This window comes from Haemaphysalis longicornis, unplaced genomic scaffold (genome assembly GCF_048455015.1).
Source record: "Haemaphysalis longicornis isolate Haplotype H1 unplaced genomic scaffold, Haemaphysalis longicornis Haplotype H1 scaffold_1, whole genome shotgun sequence".
NCBI lineage: Eukaryota > Metazoa > Arthropoda > Arachnida > Ixodida > Ixodidae > Haemaphysalis > Haemaphysalis longicornis.
This window is the reverse complement of record NW_027526203.1, coordinates 257,230,839-257,244,984: the sequence shown is the minus strand read 5'-3', so window position 1 is coordinate 257,244,984 and position 14,146 is coordinate 257,230,839.

Sequence of the window (14,146 nt, the reverse complement as noted above, 5' to 3'; positions counted from 1 at the left end):
GCACCGCCCATGCACTGTTTGTTCCCGTAAAACAAAACAAAAAAAAAAAACGGGCTGATAGCCAAGGTGCCGGCTAACCAAAGCTTATATTCGATATCATACAATCAAACAACCTGCTTTTTTAATCGCAACGCCACAAACGGCTTCTCCGGCAGGTATTCTAAGGCAAAAAATAACTGCCGACAGTCTATTCCATCACGGTTGAAAGCTCCGCGAAGTCGGAATTGCGCCTAACTTCATTAGCTTCGGCGTAATGTTAGTCGAAGTTTTTCGGTCGAAATAACAGTGCGAAACACGACGCTACCGCGCGAATGTGGAGGCTGCAGCGAGCGGCCGCCGGCACGGGCACGCCCGCTTCTGTTCCATCACCTATAGCTACGTCACGACCGGCCGCCGGTAATGGCCGCCTTTCCTTCCAGTTTCGGTTCCGAAAACGCCAATCTTCCCGAGCCTTCCGCGCCGCCCGCGTTCCTGCTTGAAACGCAGTGTTTTGCAGTTAGCACACTTTTTATATGTACCATTAGGTGACACAAGTTTTACGTTGGCGAAAATTTGGGTGTAGTTGGCCTTTAATGCGATGGCACGTGAGCAGAGCATGTGCACTCCAGCTGCAGAGAACTACGATTCCAGGGAACGTGTGACGGGTGGCAATCTGCTTGTTTAAAAAATTCGCGCCAGAAGACGTACGAACGAAAGCGAAGAAGCGAAAACACGATGTTGCAGCAAAAGAGCCTGCAGAAGTAATTCGCGCTAACAGACAGTGAAACGAAAACGAAGAAGAGACGCAAATACTGTATGGCAGTAAGAAGACATTGGCGGGTATCGTCAGGCTATCACGTTCAATGCACGTAAGTCTACTTTGTGTCCCGAGGAATTTTTGCTGACCTTTTTTTACTCTTGATTGAGTACCCCGCTGTCAAGCCCCTAAAAATCATTTTCAGTGTGTATGCAGCCGCCACGAGAAAGGAGAAGACGAAGAAGATCGTGAGACGGGGCGGGGCGCGAGATAGGCGAGGTAGAGGAAGCACCCTGCCCGTCTGACGCGCCCTTCGGGATAGTGAAGTGTGCTGTAGGAATCGTTCGGAATGGCAGGGTACTCGGCCGACCCGAGTACCGGAAGATCCAGGCAGCCTTCTGTGCCACCCCAGCGCCTAGGACAGAGCCGGCCGACCCTTAATTGAGAGCGCTGAGCTGCCCACCGCAGCCGCCATCACCTCCCGAACGCAGCGCTCAAGGTACAGGGAGTGTTTCGCTTTCCCTTCTCGTATACCTATGCAGACTGTTTATGAGCGGTCATGATTTTCTTAAGGCCATTTTAGGGCGTAGCACTTTGGCGGCCGTCTCTGGGCTGAGCCACGTCGTCGTCGTGACCGAATGAACGATGGCAAGGCCGAATAGTGAAAGAAAGCAAAGGAGGATAGTTTCGCGAAATTGTGAGAAGAGGGTGGTTCGCCATGGCGGTGCGCGCTCTCCGAAAGTGTGGGGTGGGGGAGGGGGGGCAGTATGCTGTGCCCGCACGCACGAGACGCTCGTCTGCGCGAAGCTGCGAAAACGTGAGTGGGGCGTGCGCGTGACGATAGTGTGCGGTCCCTGCCTGAGACGCGGTTCGCGGTCCCTTCCTGAGAAGCACTTCGCGCCACCGACGCAGAGGCTCATCATCGCTGCCGTCGAGAGAACCCACGAGTGCTGCCTCGGCACACTGCTGCTGCGCCCAAATATCGCATTAGGGAGTATCGTAATCGCCAGTCAATTCTTTTTTATCTTTTTTAACAGTTTACAGCCCACCCATTGCTCCGTCCAGTATAACTTGAATCTTTGATATACCCTTATTACCCCAGTAACCGGACAATAAGCCTACAAACGAAGGTAGAGGGGCGACCTGAGGAATGCACGTGAGAGTTGGAAACGCTTTGCTAAGGGCCATCATCCCAACGAGCTATTGAGAAAGCTTTTGTTCGCCAGTGCCACAGATTTGCCTGCATGACTTGGAAGCCGGGAAATGCAGCAGACGCTAAGGCCACCACATCGAAAAGCGATGGTGGACACGTTAGTGCTTATCTAGAAAACGAGGCTAACACTGAGGTCGAAGAAGGGAGACCGGCGCAGACGCACCCAATCGTGAATGAGCCGGTTGATAACTTACCTGCTAACGCGAGCGGGGAGTAACAGCGTCGAGTCATTCTCGTCTGCGACTCGAACATGCGCGATGCAAAAGCGCTCAAAGAGCATGGGAAGACATGTAAGACAAAGTTAAGCGTAACGCGCTTCGCGTCAGCCGGTGAAGTCAGAGTGATAGAAAGCGTGAAGTTGCAGTTATTTGACAGGATTACGGCGCGGAACCTAGTTCTGATCATAGGGGAGTAAAAGGCGTGCAGCGAGGACATAGGGGAGGGATCGTCAAGGTAACTTGTGCATATTACGGTCTGCATTGTGCACGTGATTTATGGGCAAGGTCATCATGCAAGGCTCAGTGTTTTAGCAAACACGAAATTTCGACGCTACGTGAGGCATTTAATTTCGATGTGGTTCATGTGACCGGTATTGCTACCATGCAAGCCTGGAGGCAGTGTTCGGGCTTGACAAGTTAGAATTTAGCGGGTTCCTTGCTAAATCATAATGGTGAATGAGCGCTCTGGTTATTGTCTCATATTTCTCCCACGCGTTGGTGCTGCTACGCCATAATGAATTATTGACTGGCCCTGTTTTTGATACTATAGCTGGACTTGTAGAGTCCAAAGGCCAAACGTAAATGGTTGATATGGCGAGTAGGGAAAAGCGAATGTAGCACAGCACTGACGTGTTAAAAATCATAGAGATCTTAAAATATGACAACTAGAACGGAGGCCCTCGAGGGCCTCGGCGGAGGCCCTCGACGCACTGGGGCTCGCAAGAGAAAGAGAGAGAGCTTATTTATAGTCCCAATGCAACGCTCGAAACAAGCGCCGACACGTTTTTACGGAAAGTGAAGTCAAATACACACAAGCAAAAGCACTCTCGCAGAACTGGAGACGCAATGAGTCAGACACCACAAACCGTGCCACGAACAGCAGCGGCAGCAAGCCCGTGCATGCGCAAGGGGGTTCTGCGTTCTCGAAATCGCATGACCCCCGCAGGGTGCGCCGACTTGCACTGTTCAGTCCTAGAAGCAGCCTCCGCAATGATCCTTTGAAGCTCTGAAGGAAAACCCATCGGCGAGTCGCGTTGTGCGCCGTTGAAACCTGCCCGCCGCGTCAGTGCACACTCACCACCCTTTATTCGTAACAGGGTCTAGATGAACAGGCAGATTAAGATGCCTCTCTAGGGACAGACATCTTTGAAAAGCAGAACCATGTGATGATAAACGGGAGCGTAAACTCGACTATCAGGTAATATGGGACTGTAACAGTCGAGTGTCGAAGACAACCCGCCGCGGTGGCTCAGTGGCTAGGGCGTTGTGCTGCTGAGCACGAGGTCGCGGGTTCGATTCCCGGCCGCGGCGGCCGCTTTTCTGATGGAGGTGAAAAGCAAAAACGCCCGTGTGTACGAGATTTCGGCGCACGTTAAAGATCCCCAGGTGGTCTAAATTAATCCGGAGCCCTCCACTACGGCGCGCCTCATCGCCTGGATTGCGTCGGCGCGTTAAACCCTACAATCAATCAATCATCAATCGAGTGTCGAAGATAGATTATAGTAGTTTCAGAAAACACGCATGAGAAAACAGAATGGCCATATATGGATTAGGAGTAAGTTTGACATTTGAATTTGGGTAAGCCGAAAAAGAGGAAATGCGAGCCGAATATCACAAATGACGCGATAGACCGATGGCGGCTATCGCCTGTAACGACCTAGCAGCAGACCCGGCCTCCGAAAGTTTGGAATTATAATGTGCTTACTGGTTTTATTAGAAAAAAAAATTGACGCAGCTTGCACTATTGGTTCAAGGCTGGAGAAACAGCAGCGCTGGCGGTCCCTCTCCATTAATCGGAGGCCCGGCTGTTGCACCTCACCTTTATTTCCCAACTTGCCGCTGAAAGTTCTGAGCACACTGAGCGCTCGAGCATTTAAAAGCGTTTCTCGTTCCGTCGGTGACAAATCTTAAAAGTCTGAGAGAGAAGCGTTGTCGGGGTCGGCTATGGCTTGGAGACGTAAAAGCTAAGAACGGCAATATCTCATTTAGTGCACCTCTCCGCCTAAGCGACGGCCCGGATGTCAACGCCGGAGCATTTTGAAAGGAGATAGCTCTTAATCCGTGACATCACCAGCTTTTAAGGATGATAGTCTTTCCTGGGCTACTTAACCAAAAATTTGGTCTCTCCGTATGGCTGTTTGTCTGGCTGTCTGTCTGTGACTCGATTCAGCCACCCGGTCAAAGTGAAACAAACTCTGCTCAATAGTCGTATACCCGTCTAACTCACTTATAGCAATATTGGTGTGCCACAAAAAAAGCCATTGTTATAACCTGTAATTGTTATAGCAGGGTTGGACAGAAAAAATTACTTTTTCCACCGTTTAGGGGTTTTTAAGCAGTATTTACAAAACAGAAATATAACTGCACAGCCGACAACCCAGACTTAGCCATGCGAGCACCAACAGGCTTCACAGGACCCCTAGGAAAGACCACCGTCTTTCACCTAGAAGGAACTTCGCGCATCAAATCGTTGACCATTTCTTTTTTAACTATTGGCAGATTGCGTGTTAAGTGCCGTTGTTTTGTGCTTTCTTTTCAACACCGGTAATCAACAGTAGCCTTTACCCCACGTAGCTTTATTTTATACTGCTGCCGTACTTAATCAAATGCCTCTATTATTTTCTGGGCCAGCTGACAGATGAAGAAGAGGGCCAGTCAGAAGTCTTCTTTCAGGTATAGCATGGCTACATAAAGGCACAAACTTTATCTGAGTGTTAGAAAGACAGAAAATGCCGCAACTTATTTGGTGCTTCAAAAGTCGCGCACAACGCATCAAAAATCTCTTACAGATTTCCAAATACTATACCTTACATAGTCTCATACTGTCAGACTCAATTGTTATAACCAATATGAGGAAGATGACCAAATTGTTATAAGCGGTTTATTTTTCCATACAACATACAGCAAAGTTGACGGTGCCACAAATGTTCGTTGTTATTACCAGTATATTGTTATAACCGGTGTTGTTATAAGTCGGTTGGACTGTATATATACTCAGCCAAATATAAATGTCTAAGTCCGGTGTCAATGTTCACACTTGTCAACATTGTTGAACAAGAACAAGACATTACGCAAAAATGACAGAAAATTATACATAAGTGATATCAGAGACGGACTCTGGTGATATTTACAATTTTCCTTCATAAAAAAAAACATTCATAGATGTTTGATTTTTGCCAAATGAAATACTACATCCACTGCAAGAAAAAAATCCCCTCCATCGCCTGTGGTCGCTCGCGCCACTATAGCTTCTGGCGGCATTTCGAGAAATCGAGCGGTAACAGTTACGAAAGGTTCTACTATATAGGTTCCACGTCCAGCTTGGAACGCACGTGGGGTAGGGAAACGTGGTTCTATAAACGTTAAAGTAGGGCGCCTCGATTCACGCGCGCCTCCGCCGTACGGCAGCGCTTGCATCGAAGCACCCGACCTGGAGCAGTGGAACGCTGTAAATTTAACTTGACTTCAGTAAACCTTTAGCGAGTTTACCTTGGGAGGAGCGCGACGGAAGAACGGCATGAGAGGAGAGCGGGAAAGCAAAGGGAGGCATTTACTTGGCAAATGTCTACAAAGACAATCTACCGTCTTTGGTCGACATTTGCAACGAAAGGAGCAGATAGGCGGACAATTTTTCCTCACGTAGTTTGTTGTCGCCGCATTAATCTATGAGCAGATTACGTCTCAAAAATCATTGAAAAAACTTGCGTCAGGTTCAAAATACTCTCAATAAGGCACGCTTTGCGCTGCAAATAGGAACCGTTGGCTGTGGGGATGAGGCGCAGTGGCAACATCTGTGGTCCTTCTTAAGTTGTGCCCGAGTACAGCTCCAAACGTTTACGATAGAGACCGCACCGTTGCCTCGCTGCTACTTTGTGACGGCGCGGCTACATTACGAAGAAAGGAAAGGGAAACGGGGGAGAGAAATGCGAGGTTTATTTATTTATTTCTCATCAAATAACGCATCGTTGCAGACGAACAAAAGCCGACAGGGATACAAAATGTATGATCTTTCAGGTAAAACAAAATTTCCTTCAACATTTAGAGGGCCACGTAACACGGGACACGGTCTAAAAAGGGACAGGTTTTGTTCTGAACTTAGTGTTTTACAGTGAAGATTAATGTCATTTTCATTGGAATCTTTCATGACCCCGTCGTTGTCGCTCTACAAATACCGCTACACAATCCGCCAATGACTAGTTGAAATAGCTATTGGCTTCTGGGAAGCAGTTTAAATCAGATTACCGACCCTAAAAGATGAGTCGGGGACTCAGGAGTTCATTTCCACTGAAATGTCCTTCCATTTTATAGGAGCTGGAGCACCATGACTGATTTTTAATATTTGTTGATACCCATTAACAACCAATACCGCTAAATGTCATTGGCCAATTAATTCACCAGCTGCCCTCAAAAAGGGAAGTAGCTGTAATGGCTTTCGGAGGCAGTGCAAGGGCGATTAACTCGGTCTTCACTAATGAAGGGTGCCGCGGACTGAAAGGAATGGACTTCCTCCCTGTCGACATCGATGACGGTGACTAAAATGGAAAGCGTCAAGAGGCGCAAATCCGGTCTTCGCGCGCTCCTTGCGTAGTGGGAGCGGGTGAAGTGATTGTCTTCAATTCAGGGTTATTAACCAATAAACATGAAATGATCAGTTTTGAGAGACCACTATTTGAGGAGTGATGAATGACAACCAGGTATTACTTTTTTTACTATGAGAAAATACATGTGGCAGAAATTGTGGTGTGTGTGGCACGTATTTTTCTGCGTTCTGAAAATGCCCACTTGGTTATAAGTAGGTCCCATTCCTTTAGAAGCTTTCAGCACTGATTTGTGACTGTTTTATGGGGTGAAGTAGCGGAAGCAGGGTTTCTGCATTGGTTATATTTGCTATTCAATAATGAAAAGTAGAATATTTTACGATTTTTCCGGATTCGTGGCGTTGGATGTGTAACCTTTCTGTAGTTCTTAACAGATGTTATGCTTCTCAAATACTTTTGTTGAATAGTATCTCTAAATAAAATATACTTGTGCATGTTGTCGCTACGGATTACAGCACGCGGATTACGCCGATTAGGCCTTCTGTAGAGAGCCAAACGCATCGTGGTACAAATAGACTGTGCTTCCATTGAAAGTACGGAGAATTTGTGCCATTTAACGTAAGCACTATTCTGGAGGAAAGCCACTATTAAGTTCGGAGCTGCAGATCGCTGCTAGCTTGAAACGCCCTAGAAGAACTGGCATTAGCAGTGGCAATCGCATGCTTGTGACGTGTGTGTGATAATGCTTCACAAACAGTGTTTCACCACCGTTTCTTTTTTGTTGTTTCATCGGACTTTACTGCTACATATTCACCCTGTGTATGTTATGAATCGAATGCTGCCTCCAACACCATGGACCTTGTGTTTTCCCAGGGTACGCTGCCTGTCTCGGTAAAAAAGGATGGCTTGGCTCAGGGAGTACGTCGGTTACGTCCACCGCCGCACATGAGGAATGCGGACCGTTCCTCGTTTCGCACGAAAACATGTCGCCCGCAGCCCGCACGCTTGACTGAATCTGAGGCCTCCTTCAATAGTCCGCATTACAACGCACGCACGCCCACCTACTACCTCCAGCAGTGCTTTCCCGTGGACCCCCAGCTTGGCGGAGGTTCCTTCCGTGTGGGGTGCAAGGTGTGGTCTCGTCCGGACGACCGATGGTACGCGGTGAAGGAGGCCCACCACAATTTTCGGATCGAGCTTGGCCGACAGCTGCGGCTGCAGGAACTGGCGGAGCACGAGCAGCTGCCCCCGCACCCGCACTGCGTGCGCTTCGTCAAGGCCTGGGAGAAGGACTAACCAGGATGGTACGATGCGTGGATGTATTTACAGTACTACAAAATGCGCTTGAATTTTAATATAGCGTGAAATTTGTAAATGTGTGCTAAAACAAGTACAACCCGATTTTTCAAACATAATTTAAATGTATTTACAGTAGTATTTACTCTAGCATACAGAAGGGAATAACGCAACGACCAGGCCTCATCAATTTTTCCCCTGCCCTGAACACCTCGCGCCCCTGAACACATCGCAGCCCCATATCCACAGTTTTCCTCGATATGACAAAATCCGGAACCGAAAAATTCAGTGCCCTTCCACTCTGTGAAGGAGGAGGACTAGCAAAGCTGTGGGAGGCACATGAAGTTAAAGCCATCTTAACGGCTAATTGCAATATAATTTGTTTCCAGGTAGTTCCGGTAAAACAGCAGTTAAAGCCGTTTTCTGTAAAAATAATTCCTTCGTAAATGGCACCAGACTAATTCTGTACCGTTCACAACTTCGCTGTAAACGGGTTATGACAAGTAAATAAAATTCGGCGCAACTGTAGAGTACCGGCTAATTGCCATTTAATTTGTTTCGGAATACTTTCGGTAACAAAAGAGCCGTTTTTTTTCTGAAATCGTACTCCTTCCGTAGGTGGTCATGCTTCACTGTGCAACGCACAATGTAGGAAAGCCAGCTTACAAAGACTAAGCTTGCGCCGATCCCTTTACATTCGGCTTCACATCTGAACAGAAATGAATTGCTGGAAAAGAAATTTTTTTGGGGGGGTATAAGCCGTTTTAAATGAAAATATGAAGGACCGAGGGGCTTTCTTTCTTTTTATGAATTCTTTTGTACGCTGGTCACCGGTTCTTGCGCGGTGAAGAAACCTGCTCCAGAGAGAGCGTCAGATGATACCAGCAGAGACTGTCAGGGCTAGAGATGAGCCCTACTGTTAAAATCTTTCCTTCCTTTCCAAGCTCTTGCTCGGGAGGGATGGATAGACATCCGTGTATTCGCGTTCGCCCCGGTAACGTCTACCTCAACTCTGTTTAGCCACAGCACGCCCCTCAAAATTGGTCCACCCATGAGCCTCAACGTATTTTCCCGCTCTACCAACAAGGTGGATTAACCACGTATCCGTGTTCTCCTTCAAAAATCCCTCGAACATAGTCTTGTAAATTTCTTATTTCTGAGAACCTGACCCTAACCCTTCTAGAAATATTGTAGAGGCATGAGAAGCTATGCACACGTTTCCCTGTGCATAGGAGCCCTTTCACAGTACTCGTCGCGGAAGCCGTCTTTCGTCATGCGGAACGTCAGCATAAACAACTGCAGCAAGGTGTCGTATTCAGCATACTCTGTTGAAAGCATACGGCTGAAAACACCAAACGCCTGGCTACTAAGACAAAGCTGAGAACCATTGTTTTCGACAGCAATTCTTCCACTCAGCCGCACTCTCAAACATGAGCAGATACGCGCCTAAGCAAGTTGATTTTCCTTTAGGATTAGGACAGCTGGTCCTGTACTCAGGAAGTATGGCAACTGATATCTATTAGGTCGGTCTGCCCGAGCGGTGCGTGCATTCGTAGGGTCGTAGAAACGAGAGAGTTGAGGTGGAGTCAGGATGAGTTAAAACAAACATTCACTAATGTTCTCCTGGACGGACATGGAAAAGCGAACAATAACAACAAAAAAAAAAGCATATCAAGCCCACATTGGCGCTGGTGCACTCGGTCAACCAACTTGAGACACTTAAAACACGAAAATAAACACACATGCGTGAGAGCCGGCCGCTAGACGACCCCTTATTGGCAAAGGAAAAACAAATCGACAATCAGGTTCAACTCGGTGCTCATTCCAAAACACGGCATCATGTAGTCAACCCTTGAGTAAAGCTTACACAAAAACGAAGGTACGCATAATGAACCGTAAGTTTATGAATTCTGACACTAAGAATGAATATCCATTACCACAAAAGCATTTTCGATCAAATCCCGGCAAGAATGAAAAGAAAATCACGACGAATGCACTACGAATTTGCCAGGCAGTTCGTTTGGAATTTAGGGCTGGGAGAGGAGTCGAAGTACATTTTAGCAAGCGATGACGACCCTGGCGAATTCTGGGCCACTGATTGGTAGAAATGCCGCCGCCACCCACGGATATCCACTCTTCCACTAATGCCCCCCTGACCCCATGCTTCTCAAAAGTCGAAAGTCTAACAGCAGTCTTCCCCGTTCCAGCGCAGACATTACCTTTTTTATTGAGGATTATGGACAGGCTATCGTCGAATCGTTTCAACGTGAACCGGTAGCCTTCATTTATTTTTAATGCTGTTACCATTCAGCGCGCCATTATGCTGTGCGCGCGCGCACTGCTACAAGTGCGGCTTAATGAGGAGAAGCTTCGTGAGCACCTTCCTCAAACAAGCTACGACACCCAGGAACGTGTCCGCCGCGCGGGCGCTTGCTGGGGATGAATCATGCCCGCGGCTATTGCAAAACAAAGTATTCTACCGGGAACCGGGTTGAGACTTGAATCTGCGAGCGGATGCTGTCAGTAATCTCTATTTCCCCCTCTCTGAGACTCAACGTTAGCCGGCTGTCACGATACCGGGAAAGAGTGTTCTTGTGTGTCTGTACGTACTTAGTTTTGGCTGTGTGCAAAGCACTCGGGAGGCGACGGAACCGTCAGCGCTTCTGTGTATAATCTCAGAGGCTCGAATCAGTCATCATTTGGGGCTGGACTAAGAGCTCCGCTCTGTCCGTCGACTCCATGCTGTCCCTGTATCGTCACTGTTCATCTCTCGCCTTGCAGTAAACCAGTTAAGTGTTGCTCTCGGCTCTTTATCGTCAACACCAAGGCTGCTCTTATGCTCGCCGCTCGTCCACCACGCCACCAGTACATGACGGAGGTGACGGAGCTCGGTAAATGGGCGCCTCCGCCAATGTAACCATGCACATACATTAGTACGTAAACGAGTACATGAGCGCGTATGAAATTACCTCGGTACGAATTTATGGCATTTATTTGCTAATAGTGTCAATAAAGGTCCGATAAACTAGAAAAACAAAGCAAACAGAAAATATAACCAAACTAAACGGAAAGTTGCCATATTTGGCGAATGAGAGCCAAATCTGTCTTCCATCATCCATAGCAGAAAACAATTAAAACAAAATCAAAAAGCAACTAATACAGTATTGCCATGCTAAACAAAAAAGAAAAAAAGAAAAATGAAGAACAAGTGAAAATTATTTAACAAAATCACAAGGCCGAGTCTAATCCAGCCCTCACGTGGTTAACTAAAACAAGAACATACAATAAAAAGAAACAACTGGAAAAATCGCAAGCGTCTGCCTAGTCTAACGCTCCCACCCAGTAGCTAAAAAATGCAGACTAAAAAAATATGCACCCCTCCGTCTAACGGCGACGATGGTTGAGCTCGACGCTTTCTCGCAACGGATTCTTTCGTATTCGCCTGAGTTGAGACTGTGTTTAGACTGGGTCGGAATGGAGAAATGGGATAGACGCCGGTTTCATAACGCGACAGGCCCAGGTTCGATTCCGGCCGCGGGAAGTGTTTTAGGGGCGAAGCCCCTTAAGGGCTCGGTCTGTTGGCGTCTCCTGTCGTCGTCGTAACTGCCGTCTGATTTAGTCACGGTACAACAGCCCCTTAGGGGCTGGGGCTGTTGGCGTCTCCTGTCGTCGTTCGTTGTAATCGTCGTCTCATGTAGTCACGGTACTGAAACACCGGGACACTCATTTACGCCTCACGCCGGAACGCTTCGTAACGCGTACTAAGAAAACGCCGGGATACTCGCTTACGCCTCGTGCTAAAACGCGTCGTGCTTGGCCACGAGTCTTTTACAGCAAAGCTGTACACCTTTACCCACCAACAGGTTCATCTCAGTTGGCAAAAACACCAATGCGCCAAGAATACTTCTATACATTGCATGCTTCGCTTCTCCTAAGGTTTCAACTTAGTGGAGATAGCCCGAGAGTTTTCTTTTCTTTGCTCTGGTACCTATATTTTCATCCCCCCTAATAGCTCCGATGGTGTTTTTTTCCAACTTTCAGTACACGCAAGCCGGCCCGCCGACAAAGAAGGAGTTGTCAAGCTTGGTTATTCAGCTGATTCAGTTTCAAGAAGACGCCTTCGGGAGAAACGTCAGCAAGCCTCCGCCGACACGACTCCCGGCAAGTATTCGGGCGCTCACTCCTACATTCGCTAGCACCGCATCCCCACTAACGAGGCGGTTTGTTTGAAAGCGACCCAATATTGACCTTCTTATTCACATGCCCAAGCGAAAGTAATTTAACCGTTGGTTGAAAATAAACGGGTTCGTCATTTTATATTTTTGACCGTTTCATCTCCGTTGGCAAAAACTCCAGGGCACCAAGAATACGCTCATACACTGTATGCTCCGCTCCTCCTCAGGTTTCAAATTAGTTGGGATGGCCTTAGAGTTTTAGGGGCGAAGCACCTTAAGGTCGAGACTTGTCCCGCGTCCTGCGTCCGTGCTCACGGCACAGAACCGTGTGAATCGAAACATCTGTGAACAAAAGGTTCACAAAAGGTTAACAAGAACAAAATGAAAGGTTCACAGTAGGTTACGGAGAGAGAGAGAGAGAGAGAGAGAGAGAGAGAGAGAGAGAGAGAGAGAGAGAGAGAGAGAGAGAGAGAGAGAGAGAGAGAGAGAGAGAGAGAGAGAGAGAGAAGCTGTACCATGTAAATCGAAACATCTTTGAACAAAAAGTTCACAAAATGTTAATAGGATTTGGATTGGGTTGAAGTGGATTGGATTGGATTAGATTAAATTGAATTGTATTAGATTGGATTGGAATAGATGGGAAATTGTTTTAGCAGCAGTAAGTACTCTCACGGGTGATTTACGGAAAGAACGATCCCCAGTGCTTCGCCCACTCGTCATGATTCACTTCGTGGAGATGAGTGAATTTTTTTTCTTCTTTCCTGTGGTACCGATATATCCCTCCCACGTAATAGCTCCGATGGTGTTTCTTTTGCAACTTTCAGTACACGCAAGCCCAACCGCCAATAAACAAGCGGTTGTCAAGCTCGGTTATTCAGCTGATTCAGTTTCAAGAAGACGCCTTCGGGAGAAGCGCGAGCAAGCCTCCGCTAACACGACTCCCGGCAAGTAATTGGGCTCTCACTCCTACATTCGCTAGCACCGCATCCTTACTAACGAAGCGGTTTGCTTGAAAGCGACCCAATACTGACTTCCTTATTCACGTGCCCAAGCGAAAGTAATCTAACCGTTGGTTGAAAATAAACGGCTTCGCCTTTTTTTATATTTTTGTTCCGTATTTTTGGATGACTCACCCCTCCCTTTCCGCTTGATTTTTCTGCAAAACATTTTTTTTCAGCCCGTGGTAGCATGTGATTACACCGTCCTTTTTGTTCTTTCACTTAACCCCCGAGCATTCATCATCATCGACAGAGAAAGTTGGTTTTCCTGCAGGGTGTATTGGCGTTACAGACGCCTTCAGTGGGACCACTTCGCTTTAAAAACTGAAATGTACTGGCGTTAACAGAGTGGCTGAGGAGAGGAACAGCATTAGGAGCACCATTTACAACCACATAACAGCTGGCTTTTGTTCAAAACGTGGCACAAGTTGGTTCTAACTTCTACATAACACTGAGCACACAGAGACACCGCCATAGAGTAGGAGCGTAGCATGGAACCACCTGGTAGGAAAGCGGAATGGTGACCCACCAATATTGAGCGATTTCGCAGTAACAGTGACATGGTTGTGCAAAATGCGGCTGGCGATCTGCGTGGCCACCAGTTTTCTAGTTGTATCGCCAGTAAATTCGTTTACTCTAGATGCACTTCGTGAGTGGCGCCACATTAAACAGTTGATCTTACTGTGTGCCCTTTTTGCAGGTTTGTGCAGAACACGCTGCATTGCCGCTCTCCCAGTTTGAGAGAGGGAGGTTCCTGAACCACGAAGACAGCGACATACCTCCCCTGCCCTTGGAACCCAGACCTCCGAAAGCACTTCTGCAAGAGGGCTTCCGTCCGAACAGGAAGCACTAGGAGATGCTTGTTCAGTTCCTCTTTTTGTGGTCTGGGGGCAGCTGTGTCCGCTCCCCGCTTGGTGTGACACGCCCACTGACGAGAGTAGTACGCAACCAGACCGGCTTGCCCAACTCACG